This window comes from Euprymna scolopes, chromosome 22, assembly GCF_053919585.1.
Source record: "Euprymna scolopes isolate OS-2025 chromosome 22, ASM5391958v1, whole genome shotgun sequence".
Classification (NCBI taxonomy): domain Eukaryota; kingdom Metazoa; phylum Mollusca; class Cephalopoda; order Sepiida; family Sepiolidae; genus Euprymna; species Euprymna scolopes.
The window spans coordinates 94,166,627-94,183,361 of record NC_136503.1 but is presented as its reverse complement, the minus strand read 5'-3'; positions in this window follow the sequence as shown (position 1 = coordinate 94,183,361).

Genomic DNA, 16,735 nt, shown 5'->3' with positions numbered 1-16,735 from the left:
AATTCTTATTCTTTTTTGGAACAAATATGTCTGTTATCATTCAGATCTGGATGTGTAACTGAAATGAAATGAGTGAATTTTCGTTCTGTAATTTATTGACTGATTATATGTATTAATTATTATAGGAGGTGCTTTATATGGTGTGAGGGAGTTAGCCTATGTCTAAAATAAAATTATGTTCTTTTAATAGGAGTTTACTTATTAATGGCGATACATTACAGAAACCTCCAATTAATTTCCTTGTGCTTGAATTTGTGATAAGTGCTGATTCAAGAAGTCAACGTTGCGGTTTATTTGAAATAAATTTAACTATTTCTGCTTGTTAATAGCAGTATAATGAATCAGAGTATAATACATTAAGGCATATCTCTTTTGTGTTTATTGGGCCTTTTCTCTAAGCTACGTTGGGTTTCACTAACGTATATATATATATTGGGTTTCACTAACGTATATGTATATATATATACCCGTTCGCATACACTTTTTCATAATAAAGCTAGAACCCAGAATTAGATGGAATCGAGCAATCGACACCAGCAACGCCAGATCCAAAGCGGGTTTCGATATACTGCATCTCATCAGTGACGTACTCCGACATAGGCGCGGACCTATCTGGCGTTGCCCGTTGTCGATGCAATTGCTCGATTCCATCTAATTGTAGGTTCTAGCTTTATTAAACAAACTTCCCCTCTCTCTCTCTCTCTCTCTCTCTCTCTATATATATATATATATATATATATATATATATATATATATATATATTGACAATGAAGACAACCATCTTATAAAGATATGTAACTTATCAGTAATTTCGAAATAAATCATCTTCTACAATATAGATCTCACCAGTCTGTTTAGATGTATGTATGTATGTTTGTATGTCTTCCTAAAACTTTTGATAGAGGGGACGGATTTTAACGATATCGGTATAATTTCAAAGCTCGGGCCTTCGGACGGCAAATATCGAAAAATTGGCAAAAAATGTTAATGTCTCCACCCTCAACTGGGCATTTTTCTACAAGGAGGGGGTCGCTGTTTCCGCCGATATTTTCGAAAGTCATTCATTCTTTTCGATTGTCTAGACTTAATTTAAACCTACGTTACTTCCGGTGCGGTGGGCGCAACAGCAAGGACATCACTTTCTTTTGCGTTCTTTTCCTCCTTGCGGTACGGGTTCGAGCCTGCCTACTTACTACCAGTTTTTTTTGTTTTGTTTTTTTTACTACACGCACATCACCAAACACCCGGGCAACGCCGGGCATCCAGGCTAGTGATAAATAAATCGAAAATCTTTGAGTGCAAGTATACTGTAACCATTAGAAATTGTAAAATTTATTTTCGTATTTATTGTACACTCATTCGAGAAAAGCTCAAAACGATTGATAACACAGTAATGAAAATCGATGCATAGCATTTTTTAGTCGAGGATAAAAAAATTGCATATGTTTGCATATTTGTTTTTTAGTGTTTTATGTAGCGCTTTTGTGGATGTTCGCACATTGATTTTTTTCGTTTTTATGTCACGCATCTTCGAATCGTCTTTTTGTTGCTTCTGTGGAAGATTAACAAATATGAATTCACGGAGAAGTAAAACGTATGTGTAAAAGGTATTCACGTATTAAAATGACTATATATATATATATATATATATATATATATATATATATATATATATATATATATATATAAATGATTGCAACGTCTCGTCAGACGAGTGCCACTCCCTCTGACACTGAAAGATCACGAGCCCGAAAGTGACTTATTCAGTCCTGCGAGCGAATTCACACGCTCAAGCAGACATGACACTGAAGACGGTTATTGGTATACATACATATATATACACGCACGCACACATACATAGGTACACATGCATACACATACACACATACATATAACACACATATATAAATATACACACAATACATAATACGCACACATACACATACATATACATACATACACACGTACAAACATACACAAGACAGTCATTGGCATAAATACATATAAATATATACACGCATACATACATATAAACACATACACACATACATATCTATAAACATACGCACATATATACCTATATACATACAAAATGCATAATACATATACATATATATACATCCCCACATGCATACATCCACATATACACACATATACAAATACATACACACATATACTTACACATACACATACATATACGTACACATATGCACATATATACATATACTTACCTACATATACATACACATACATATATGTGCATTCATATACATAGACACATACATACACATATACACATACACATATATATGCACATATACACATACATATACATGCATGCACATATGCATATACACATATACATATATATGCACATACACATATGCATAAAACATATACACGTATATATGCATGCATACACATACAAACACATGCATACATATACACACATATGTGAGCATAGACACACAAACACATATATGCATATATACACATACATGCATACAAACATATATAAATGTATATACATACAAACACAAACATATACACACATACACATATACATACATATACACATAGATATGCCTACATATACACACACATGTACATATATAAATATACATACACATATACATACATATATACAAAGATGAAGATCAATTGTTACACGCATCCAGCATTTCAGGCCTACACACGCCACAGCTTTTTCATCGCCACAGGACTATTTTTTTATAGACAAATGCCTGAGGGAGTATCTATACAAAGATGATGTTACAGAGTCTTAGTTTGTACGACGGCTAAGTCAGAGATTTGCTTCTCCTAGAGGGGTTGCCTTCACCATAGCTTACGGGAGCCCTCTCCACCCCACACACACATGGAAATAAACACATTAATACATACAGATGTATGCAAACATACGCACGTAGAAGCACACATATACGCATATACATACACATACGTAGAAATAATACACATGAAGGAACATTCCAAAAGTCATAAATACTCAATGATCAGTACGACGATGATGGTGATGGGCACGATTAAATAAGTTTGACGTTAAAAAATAGCACGGATTTCGATCCTGTACTTATTTTTAAATAAAATGTTTGTCTATAAGACTCACACTTCTGCCGTAGATAATGATGATGTGGACAAATTCACACATTGATTCACAAATAAAATCGACGTTCGAATCAAACGTAAATACAATTCGATTGACATGTATTAAAGACGCTTGGATTTTTTTTAATAAATAGTTTCGTTGAGACTCACATCTGCAGTAGAAAATGATAATGATGTGGACAAATTCACACATTAATTTACAAATAAAATCGACGTCCGAATCAAACGTAAACACAATCCAACTGACATGTATTAAAGACGCTTGGATTTTTTTTTACATGCATATATATATATATATATATATATATATATATATATATATATATATTCGCTTTTGTCGTTCAGCTTGTGATGTGAAATAAGCTATTTTAATACACGCGCCTCGACAGCCATGCATTCTTTCAAGGTAGGAACGAACATTCAATGAATCCATACGTACGTATACATACGTATACATACCGTATGCTTTAATAAACTCATAAGGTGTATAGCAATAACATATTAAATTTTCAAAAGCCTACGACAATTGTAAATAAATGTTGTACGACAAAGCCTAGGAATTTATATAAGGCACTTCTGGTTCGTGTACACTGCGTATCAAATTATTAACGAGTTTACATTTTTTTTTTAATATTCAAGGAACGAGTGAATATAAATTCATGAAACTTTGAGAAAGTGCTTACAATTCTATTCAGCTTCTCCAGTCAGAAAATAAAAGTATTTAAAGCAGCATTAGCGAAATTATGGCAGAAGACAGGGCTATCTGTTGATTTTATTGTGTCAAGTTATCAAACATTAAATAAACTACGAAAAATGCTAAGAACACAATAACTACATAGCAATTTCTACGTTGACATAATTAGTAGGGGATATACGATCTTTTTTTATGAATGACTTGTGAAAGAGGTTGATCCACAGAATTAATCAAATTTCTGATTTTGTCAACAGTTATTCCTCGCGATACCTCTTGGAGAGCATCCCACAACTCGTGGTACCTCTTGGAGGGCATTCCACAACTCATCTTTGCTCTTAAATTGGCGTCCACTTGCATAGAGACGTCGCTTCATGATACTCCAAAGGTTCTCAATTGGGTTCAAATCTGGTGAATTCGCAGGCCACTCAATCTCCCGTAGCCCATAGAAGGCCGGTTGTTGCAAATACTCTTTGCTTTTGTTTACTGCATGCAAGGGACCATTATTTTGCATAAAAATAATGGGTCTTCTAGACGTCAATCTTTGCTTCACCAGCCATGGTTCAAAGTGCTTCTTCAGAAAAGCATTTGACGTAATTTTTACGCCTTCTGGGACTCCCCATGGTCCAACTAAAGTACTTCCGATAATCCTAGCTCAGATCATTATCCAACTATCACCTTGTTGGCGCCTTAAACGCTGATGATAATGTTATCCATCTAGGACCCATCTCTTGCTCCAGCCATCTGGGCCATCAAGAGTGGCACGCACTTCATCCGTGAACAAAACTTTAGAAAAATCCGTTTTTATATTGTCCTCTGCCCATTTCAATCGGTTTTATATGTGATATTACTTTAATGGAGGTTTTGTCACAGGCTTAACAGACTTTGCTACTTCTTTCAGAAGGCGACAGCTAATACTTTTTGAGACATTCTTCAATCCGGCTTGGTCAAAGACTTCTCGACTTGTCTGCCCAGAGTTCTTAACAACTTCACGTTTAATTTGGAGTACAGAGCGGCGTGAAACAACTCTAGATTTACCTTTATCAGCTCTCTTTCGTACCTTTGTAGAGTTCTTGAAAAAGTTCTTCACAGTTTGATGGTACCTTCCTATCATTTTCAATATTTCGATCGTAGTTTTACCTTTTGCTAGCTGTTCTGTGATAGTACTCTTTTCATAACTACTCAATCCACCTTTACGACCCATTTTATTGACGAAACAAACTGCCTTGTTAATAATTTGACACGCCTCAAATACCGTGGATTCAGCAATTACGACGGCAAGTTGTTTACATTGCGCGGAACAGTACGAAAATTTCACGTACGCGCAGCCCAGCATTGCCAACGTTCCCAAAGCTTTCGATAAGAAACTACCGGTAAGTTTCTGAAACTGGTAAAAAAAATGTTATCTCGTTAATAATTTGACACGCAGTATGTATATATATATATGTGTGTGTGTGTGTGTGTGTGTGTGTGTGTGTGTGTGTGTGTGTGTGTGTGTGTGTGTGTGTGTGTGTGTGTGAGGTCATGTCATATGCTACTGGTACCATGTAACCCAATACTACATGCCTCATGGTTGGGTCACCGGCGACTAAAATGGGTCCCCCACCAGACTTGTTTGGTGAGGAGGGCGGCTAGTCTCCCTGAAGGATTAAAAACCAGACCTTTCAAAGGGTGAATGAACTCTTTTTCAGGGTCAACGGCGAACTAGCATCATGTGTGTTTGTGTGTATGTATATATATATATATATATATATATATACATATACATATATATACATACGTATATATATATATATATATATATATATATATATATATATATATATATATATATATATATATATATATGCGCCGATACAAGGAAATTACCAGGTTGGTGTCTGGGGGCGCGGTTATACCACTAAGAGAAGGAAACTCTTACATCAAACCTGAGGGCTGTTGTCTGCTTGTTCTGTGGCAATTGGTTTGCACCGAGTGAGTTAATCAACAGTTTCAAAAAGTGTGGATGGTCCTACACGAGCTTTCATCATATATATATATATATATATATATATATATATATATATATATAAAATAAAATAAAAATTTCATCATACATATATATATATATATATATATATATATATATATATATATATATATATATATATATATATATATATAAAATAAAATAAAATAAAAATTATGTCTCGGCAGTAAAGTGAAAAGCATATCTTTTTTTTTTTATTAATATTGTTGGAATTTTCCCACTTTTTTCCTTGTACACATTTTTGTGAATTATCCCATGAATTTCTGCCTTTGGATTATTTTGGATAATCTTCCAATTACGGGATTTCCTTGGATTTACTTATGCAAATGGAAATTCAATTTACTTTCTTGAAGCTATATATTTGGATTTTACCGTCACTGGATTATTTATCTTCCACCAGACTATCCATTCACGTGTAATCACCTTTTTCTTCACCATATTCCCTCCGCTTCACTTTTTGTTATCAAGTAAGATCTTTGACTTACTTGTTGTTTCATCAAATACTTTTGTATGCAAAATCCGATCCCGCATTTTGCTAATTCCTACCCTCTGATGAGAAGGAAAGTATGTCTTCGAAACTCTACTTATCTAGTGTTTCCTTTTCAGATTAAATATGTTTTTAACTCTTTTTCAAAGTGTTTTTAACATGTTTTATTAACTGTTAGCTCGTCTCTCTCTCTCTCTCTCTCTCTCTCTATATATATATATATATATATATATATATATATGTATATATTTATGTTTATATATATATATATATGTTTATATATATATATATTTATGTTTATATATGTATATTTATGTTTATATATATATGTTTTTTATATGTATATATATTTATATATTTATATATATGTATATATATGTTTATTTATATATATATGTATATATATGTATATATATATATATTTATATGTATATATATGTAAATGTATATATATACATATATATACATATATATTATTATTATTATTATTATTATTATTATTAATATTAATATTTTTACACCAAAATTTACAATACATTAACATTCGGTAATGTCCATATACCAATAAAATCAAACTCAAAATTAATTGATTCAATTATTTAATCTTCATGATTATCGGTTTTCATAATCGAACAACATCTTCTGGCGTATTTCCGATGATGTATTCTCAGAGACGATTTTAGAATGGTACGATGAATAAATTAACAAAACTAGTTATAATCTAAATAAGCTTTCGAAATATTTGAGTAATTTAAATAAAACAAGAGGAAATTTAAAATATCGAATATTAAGTAATTACAACATGAACAGATTATTCCTCATAATCTTGTTTTCAGGTACCTACAATACCGTCTAGCAGTCAAACTTTAGAACGCGTGCATTGGGCAGACAGATAAACTCAAATTAACATAACGAAAACAACTATTACGTTGAAAACGCTTCATTAATTAGGTAAAAAAATCTGAAACAAAAACAAAACAAATAGTTAAAAGGAGAAAACATAATTAAACAAAGGGAAATAATACATAAAAATAATTATGTTTTCGACAGGCTTCCAAATTAACAGATTCTGGGGATATCTTATTTTTTTCAATCAACTGTTATGTGAAAGTCCGTAACAGTTAGAAAAGTGTCTTTTCTCCATTAAATTGTTAGGTGAAAGTCTGGAGCAGCTATAAAATATCCTTTCTTTTTTTTTATTATTATTAAATCGTTAGGCGAAAGTATGGAGTGGTTAGAAAATGTCTTTTCTTTTTTTTTTATTAAATCGTTAGGTGAAAGTATGGAATGGTTAGAAAATTTATTTTCTTTTTTTATTACATCGTTAGGTGAAACTATGGAGTGGTTAAAGTTAAAAATAAAGCAAAAGCGATTAATATATATTAAAGTAAAATATTGACGTAAGAATTTGGATAAATTATGAATAAATATATTTAAAAATAGAGTTATCTCCCATTACAACATAAAGATATTAGGAAAATAAATGGGCAGTAAAGATTAAAATATACATATATATAATACTTAGATAATACTAAGCCATAATAAGTTTAATCAAAAATTAAATTATTAACGGAAACAGTAAGGCATAAAAATAAATTTTAATGAATATTATTTAAATAAACCTTTTAATTATAATTTTTTCTTAAGAAATAACGTATGAAGAGAAAAGCATTAACTAGTAGATCGTATCATGTAAATAAATTTTATACGAAACTAGAGAATAGATAAGCCAAAACATAGAAATAAGAATTTCAAGGCGTAGATCAATATTCATATATGAATAAGAAATGTATTTCGCCGTCTGAGGAGTAGATATTTTGAAATATTTTAAATAATATCTTTGAATGTATCCAGATGATTACGAACCAATTGTAACGCATAAGGAAACGATGTTCTCATTTTACATACTAATAAAAAGCATTAACTAGTATATCGTAACATGTAAATAAATTTTATACGAAACTATATCGGATAAGCCGAAACATAGAAATAATTTCAAGGCGTAGATTAGTATTTCAGAAATAAATCAATAAAATAAATAAATTGGAAAAAATATTATAATAAAAAATATTAAATAATTAAATAAATATTAAAATGGGGAATTGTAGTTTCATATAAAATATAAATACGAAAGTAACTTAAAGAATCAATTTGAAGACAATCGAAAAAAAATTTTTTTTAATAAAATATGAAAATTGGTATCGATGTGAGTCAAACTGCTTAATTACTTAAAAATAGGGATTATGAATGTATTCATATATGAATAAGAAATGTATTTCGCCGTCTGAAGAGTAGCTATTTTGGAATATTTTAAATAATACCTTTTAATGTGTCCAAATGATTACGAACCAATTGTAACGCATAAGGAAACGATGTTCTCATTTTATATATGAGTGTCTTGATTTTGCGAACACACACACACACAAACATATATATATATATATATATATATATAATAAATTCCACAGCCAAACAACGTCGCAGCCCACAAGAGCCATGACAGTCAAAGAACCGGAAGCCCAAGACTCGAGTTTCGCCCTCATTTGGGCTCATCAGTTAGACACACCCGAACTCAGGATTCGAAACCCGAGCCTCTTGCATGCAAGGCAAGCACTCTACCAACTGAGCAAACGCTCTGCACACAAGAATGTCAATTAACCAACACAGATCAAGCAAACCGCGCCGAAATCCGACTGTGAAATGAACCTAGTTCGTCTCAACAAGGGACGCGGTCATCCAACCAGCTAATAACACACATATATATATATATATATATATATATATATATATATATATATATATATATATATATATATATATATATATATATATATATACAAGGTGGAACGATAAAATTGTCGCCCTAAAGAAAATTAAAATACTACAGCTTCATTTTAAAACTTTTATGAGTAAAAATCGATAGGGCAGGTATCTATTCGATGTAGCCGTTTTCAGCCTCAATCACCGCTTCAATATGGGTTCGGAACTGGGAGCATGACTTTACACAAGCAGGAGCTTAGCAGATGGCGGCGATCAGGCTGGCTGTGGTGTTGTGGGAAGTTATGTTAGTGATGTTCTTGACATATACCCAAAAGAAGTAGTTCAGCGGCTTCAGGCTGGGCGAGGAGGAAGCAGTGAGAGAAGGGTGCAAAGTCGTAGCACTCCTTCTAAAGTCAAGCGCGGATCTCTTTAAACTTAAGTCTGCTTGCGGCCACCTAATTGCACCAGAGGAGCACCACACTCTTGAGTACATCTAGTTAGACTTCGGTGTTGACTTTCAAGCTGACTTCGAAGATGCGAGGTGGCATTATGTGGCTCTCACTTGAAACCACATCAAAGACCATAACCGTGGCCGGCAACTTTGTTTTCATCACGCTGGACACGTCTCTGTTATTCGTGGTAATTCGATGCGTTTTGAGGGAACTGGCAATGTTGCTGTTGTCATAACTTGGATCGACAGAGAGCATGCGTTGTACAGCGGCGCATCTCCAATTTTGCAATCGTCCTCAGGATATGACAACAAGGTGATTTGGACACACTCCAGCTTTTCCAAAAACTTGTTTACTAGTTTCAAGTGGGTTACGGCGTACTTCTCTCTTGATCTTGCTCATTGTTCGACGTGACAAATATGATTTCTTACGAATATTCCCTTTGTCAGAACGTCCGTTGCAAAGTTGAAGGTTAGTACAATATTTTTTGATTGTACGATGATCACGGTGTAATTCTTAAGCAATTTCTAAGGAGGAAATCTTATTATGGAGCCTTTGAACAATTTTAGACTTCTCAACTTGACTTAAAGCACCTTTACATCACATCTTGCATATAAAGTTGGCATGCTGAAAAAAACTGCAAGTCATCAAAATAGCTGCCGTCTGCTCGCTATTGCGCAGATCAGCTTAAAATTTTATATCTGCGCATGCGTTAGTGTTACCGTATAACGTGCGAAATTGCACGAATTTTCATTGTAAAACTATCGGAGTTAGAACTAAAATATCGATTTGCATATAATTCTGGCACCAGGTATATATATATATATATATATATATATATATATATATATATATATATATATATATATATATATATATATAAAGGATAAAATATCAATAATTGTACGGTCGGAAACGATATCCTTTTATGTATATATATATATATATATATATATATATATATATATATATATATATATATATATATATGATGAAAATAATGGAAATAGTATTCCGACAAAATAGAGAAAATAAAAAAGGAACAAACCGCATTATGTGTTCACCAACGTTTCGTCTTTATTTCGAGACTTCCTCTGGGTGAATGAGATTAAGAAACAAAAAAAAAAAAAAATATATATACCAGTACAAAATATTTGAAAAAGTTTCACGTGCACAGTGTGACGCAGTTCTATTTAAGAGAAACGGAAAAATTGATGTTGGAAATTCAAAAAGGAAGGGGGGCTGGCGCTGTTAAAGAGAAGGACATTTTAGTGACGTCAATTAGTCGTTAATTTAATTTTAAAACTATGAACGCAAGTTTATATTCTTATTGGGAAAAAGATATATCTGTTGAAATTTAAATATAAGTTTGTAACAGGAATGAAATGAGTGTTTTTTATGTAATTTATTGATTGAGATTATGTGTTAATTATTACAGGGGGTGTTTGAATGGTGTGAGAAAGTTAACCTGTGTCCACAGTTAAATAATGTTCTTTTAATAACAGTTTACTTATTAATGGCGCTATGTTATAGAAACCTCCACGTTGTTTAATAGTGCTTGAAATTGCGATAAGCGCAGATTCAAGGAGTCTCCGGCGCGGTTTATTTGAAATAAATTTAACTACTTTTGCTTGTTTAAAATCAACATAACTACACCTTTGATTTTATTGTGGTGCGTCAACCTTCTTTGTGCCGTCAAAAGGAAACATCCAACGCATCGTTTCTCTTTGGGGAACTTGAAATCTTTTCTCCCGTTTATTTTTGTTTTGGTTTTTTTCTTCCTCCCTCGTTGTGCCAATATTTTAATCGTTTTTAAACGTTAATAAATTTATTTTAGTGTCTCCGTACTTTTGACACATTTAATAAGTTCCCCATTAGAACTCTTTACTTCCGCTTATTATTTTTAAAACTATATATAAATTCTGGTCCTCTAAACATTTATATATATATATATATATATATATATATATATATATATATATATATATATATATATATATATAAAATAAACAAGAAATAAAAATGAAGCTACAAGAACTATATATTGTTTTGTTTATCTATTCAGCAATGGTACATATTTATTCAGAGGGGTTGGGTGAGTGGGGAGTTATCCCGATAAGTCTTGAATTTTTACTCTTCCTTGAACTTACACACACACACACACACACACACACACACATATATATATATATTTATTTATTTATATATATATAATTTTTTATTTCCAGAAAGTTTACATTAGATAAGTCGTCGGTACCGTCGGTTTCAAACCTGATAATAGGAGACCATTTTTAGATACCATATCAAGCACTCTTCAGTCGATAGTAATCTTATACATATACTCACCGCCACACAACACATGTACAACGAGAAATAACAAGATATTTGTATTCTGAGTCTTTTGACGAAATTTCTGTTTGAGAGAATTGGTAATACAATTCGAGTATTTGACTTTTTAGCGTAACTTTCGTCAAGTATCGTTATAAGATGCGATGTGATTCGTTCAGGAAAAAATCAGGCTAAAACCTAAAATAACCTCCTGCATCCACGAAGTTATGTATGAAGTCTGTATTATTTCCTCTATTTATCTGTTATGATTTTATTTGAGATATCCGTTTTCCTCATGTTGAGATTGTAAATTTCCCAGTTATTCAACGATTTTTCAATTATGAAAAGTTGCCCGAGGAGCCAGTTTCACATTTTATTTATTCTTATTTTTAAGATAGATCCCAAATTGTTTTTATTCGTGTATACAATGATCGATTCGGATATATATATATATATATATATATATATATATATATATATATATATATATATATATATATATATATATATATAATTACTTCATTTACCCACATAAAGTTAATATACGAAAGTATAGATTTATGCGTAAACTTTAAGTATTTACTTCAAAAGTGCTCAATACGTAGGTAGAGCTTTGTTTGATAAAATGCATGCCCATTGGCTGATAGGAAGAGGCGCATAGGATACTAGATAGCTGATTGGCTAACAAAATCCTCAACATATATAAAAACGAGAAACAACCACAGAATTCGCGCATAAGCCTGACGAATCCTATAGTGGATGAAACGCCGAATATTCAGTGTAGCTTAGTCGCCAATATATTTTATAAATTACTATATATATATATATATATATATATATATATATATATATATATATATATATATATATATATATATATATATATATATTATTGCACCAGAGAATCACTACGCTCTTCAGCACACATATATATATTTATATTTCACCCGATGTTTTGTTTGGCTATTAAGCGAAGTTCACTGTCCGTTTGTTTGTAAACAGACAAGCAGTTTGAGCACCATGGAGCGATGGGCAACTGCTTTTTTTATAGGCACTTGGTGAGAGACATTTGTAAAACCCTTGTGGTTAGAGCTGCCGACTGTCAACTCAGTGGTTGTAGATTCGATCCCCGTCTGGGGAAAGATGCTTGTCTAAACACACTGATGAGTTGTGATAACACGAAACAGGCATTATGTGAATGACTATATATATATATATATATATATATATATATATATATATATATATAGTCATATATATATAGTCATATATATATATATATATAACTACTTAATTTATTCACATAAAATTAATATACGAAAGTATAGATTTATGCGTAAACTTTTTTTATTAATATACGAAAGTATAGATTTATGCGTAAACTTTAAGTATTTACTTCAAAAGTTCTCAATACGTAGGTAGAGCTAGTTAGTAAGTTATAAAATGTATATGGCGATTAAGCTACACTGAATATTCCGCGTTTCATCCACTCTAGAACATAAGCCTGAAGAGTTCTAGAGTGGATGAAGCGCGGAATATTCAGTGTAGCTTAATCGCCATATACATTTTATAACTTACTATATATATATATATATATATATATATATATATATATATATTAAATTAATTATACTAGAACAACATTTTAGAGACATTTATTCGTTATAAAAAAATTAGATTAACTCCAAAGAGTGACATCATCACTATCGCAATAACCTACAGAGGAAATAGTTCCCACTTTTCCCCCTAATTACAAAGTCCCCATACATCCCCATTCTATACCGCGTAAATTTACACACAGAGTACTTATATTGAGACCCCACTCTTCGTAACTTATCCATAAACTCATAGATATAGCACTCACCTTTCATTCCTTGATACAAAAAACACTCATGTCTCCCTAGGCAAGTTGCTGGGTTTCTGATTGGCTGATACGTGCCATTCTCCTACTCCAGAATGAAACTCATCCCGGTATTAAACGAACATTCTGAAAACTATAAATTATTGTCTTCGCTTAGAGAAGCGTCGATAAATCAAGATTTTATACAGATTGTGCACCCCAACTAAATATAAACGCAGAATTTATGTGAAATGTTAAACGGTAATTCCTACCCTAAACCTCAAACAAATAAAGCATAGAAATGTGTGTGTGTGTGTGTGTGAGAGAGAGAGAGAGGGGAGGGGAGAAGGGGTGTTTCTATGAACAGCTCGTGATATGCTATTTTATTCAACTAAAATGCATTAAAAACTACGTAACAACACTAAATATATGATCCACATTTCTTTATAAATGTCCGATGATGGGTTTCTTTTTATTTTCTTTATAGAAAACAACGAATTTGGCCTGTCACAACTTACGTACGTTTGTTTTTGTTATTATCGAAAATGAAACGAACAAATCTTATTCGTTTCTTTGTTTCCTTATTTGTTTGTTTTAGTTTATTTTCATTTCTATATTTCTGTTTCCTTCTTTGGCTGTTTTTTTTTTGTAGGGGTTCTATATTTTTTTTAATTTTTCATTTCTGTTTTATTTTTTAAATAAAGGTGCAGTCTGTGAAATTACTAATATTCTAGGTTTACAGGGGCGCGGAAAACGGCAATAACGTTTAAAATTACAGGAAACACATACTTTCTAAAATAGTTATAAAATGTGAGGAACATTTTTCGATTTTAATTTAACGTAAAATGAGCATCCAATTTATGGAGACATTTTTGAGGGGAGGGGCTGGGAAATTATTGCGGTTGGGTTAGGGTTAGGGTTAGGGTTTGTTACGTATTATTATTAGAATGATGAATGTTCTTTTGTTGTTCATGTTATAAGAAGAGTAAGAGTCTTAGTGAGAGATTAGAGTCTTAATCATGTTGTTGGAAGAGATGCTAGTTATTATATATATTCATTGTGAGTGTTCATATTGTTTAGATGTTCATATTGTTGGAAGATTCATACGTCTTAAAGGTGTTCATGTTGTGAGAAGAGATGCAGATGGAAACATTAACAAGTATATATAATGAGAGAGTGTACATATAAATACGAGGCGATTCGATATCTAGATAGATAGACCGAGAGAGTGGCATTCATGCTATTGACAGTTCTCTATGAAACGGGAGTGTTTATATAACATAAATAGTTTGACACATGTACTTCCTAACACATATTTTTTAGATGATGATTTTATCAAATGGTTCTTATACATAAATGGACAATACCTTTTCTCGTTGTAATGATGAACACAGAAGACAGCAGTTATGAAAAACAGGATCATTTATTTCTTCCATATGACCGGTCAATGGCTTTGCATCAAGGAATTCAAAGTTTCTTCTTTACATCTTCTTCTTCTTTTTTTTCTTTTTCTTCTTCTTCTTCTTCTTCTTCTTCTTCTTCTTCTTCTTCTTCTTCTTCTAAAACCCTCTCGCTTCCAGACGGTACCAAGGTTCGGTCTGAACCTCCCTGCGTCCCTGGTCGGACTCTCGTCTGACTCTCCGACTCTCTGACTCTCTCTCTCTCTCTCTCTCTCTCTCTCTCTCTCTCTCTCTCTCTGACTCTCTCCCTAACTCTAACTTCGAACTCTTTCCTATATTGAGAAATCACGCCAGGGATGTAATATAGACACATTATGTTGTATATTACCTGTTCTCTTCTCCCTGAGGTAAAACAATTTCATATACATGCTGTAAATTACCTATGCTAGGGATAAAACATGAACAATACCAGTCTTAGGGTAGATAAAACAAATAATACATAGAGATGAAAGGTTCCTCTCCCCTAAGAATAAAACATATGTTCAATATCTGCTTTTGTTTTTTCATTGTTTATACGGTCCCGAGCAACGCCGGGTAGCCCTGCTAGTCTATTATATAAAAGGCAGTTGTTTTTGTGTGTGTGTGTATGTGTGTATAACTAAAAGTTAAAAACTGCAAAACAAAGAACCACAAAGTTAGTATATTTTTAATCAGAATTTTTAATATGAATAGTATAAAAAATTTTGAAGAAAATTATGCATTCTTTTTTGGCTATAATTCACGTGTCATCAACATGCACGATTTGCACGTTTCTGATCACCAGGAAAGGAATTTAACCTACTTATCTAATTCATATTACCCATATTTTATTATTCATTCTACTTAACAATGTGCATAGTTTCCTGCCAAAGTTATATTTATTATTTATTTTATCAGAATCAACAATTTACTGGACATTCCATTTAAAACCTATTGTTCTTTAAAACTTATCTACAGGGTTCGATTCCCGTTTTATCTCATTTTATTTTCATTTACTAATTCTCTTTATTTTTACTTACATGAAAAAGGGGACAAGCATTTTTCATGTAACATCACAACCTCCCCCGTTGGTAATTCTGGTAGACTAACACAAAACCATCCAACTGCAATAATAGTTCTCGATAGTTGTAAAATCCTACTGGGTTCCCACTTTATTTCTTTAAGATGACGACGTTTAAAGATTTTCGGCTATACTGAAAACGAATATCGCCTTTAAATCTTTCGTTATAAGGTTTTAAATGTTATAAGTGGTTGCCATTGTTGTATCGAATAAACGCATTTAAATACATAACACAAAAAATTATCCAGGTAGGTAGAAGAGAAACTTATCTTGCCTTTGTCACTTTTTTCTTTGTTGGATTCTCATAAAAAGATTAACCAAAACGGTAATTTGTCATTTTTCATTTCATGCACTTAATTTTTTTTATTACAAATTAGTTTTTTACTTTATTTTTTGTTGCGGTGAATTGTGAAATAATTGACACCAAGTATTGCTGTAATTTAAAAAAAATAATAATAAATAACAAGAAGTTTCGTTTCATTTCCTTGGGATAGGATTTTATGTTTTTGTTCTTAAATAAATTTCTGCG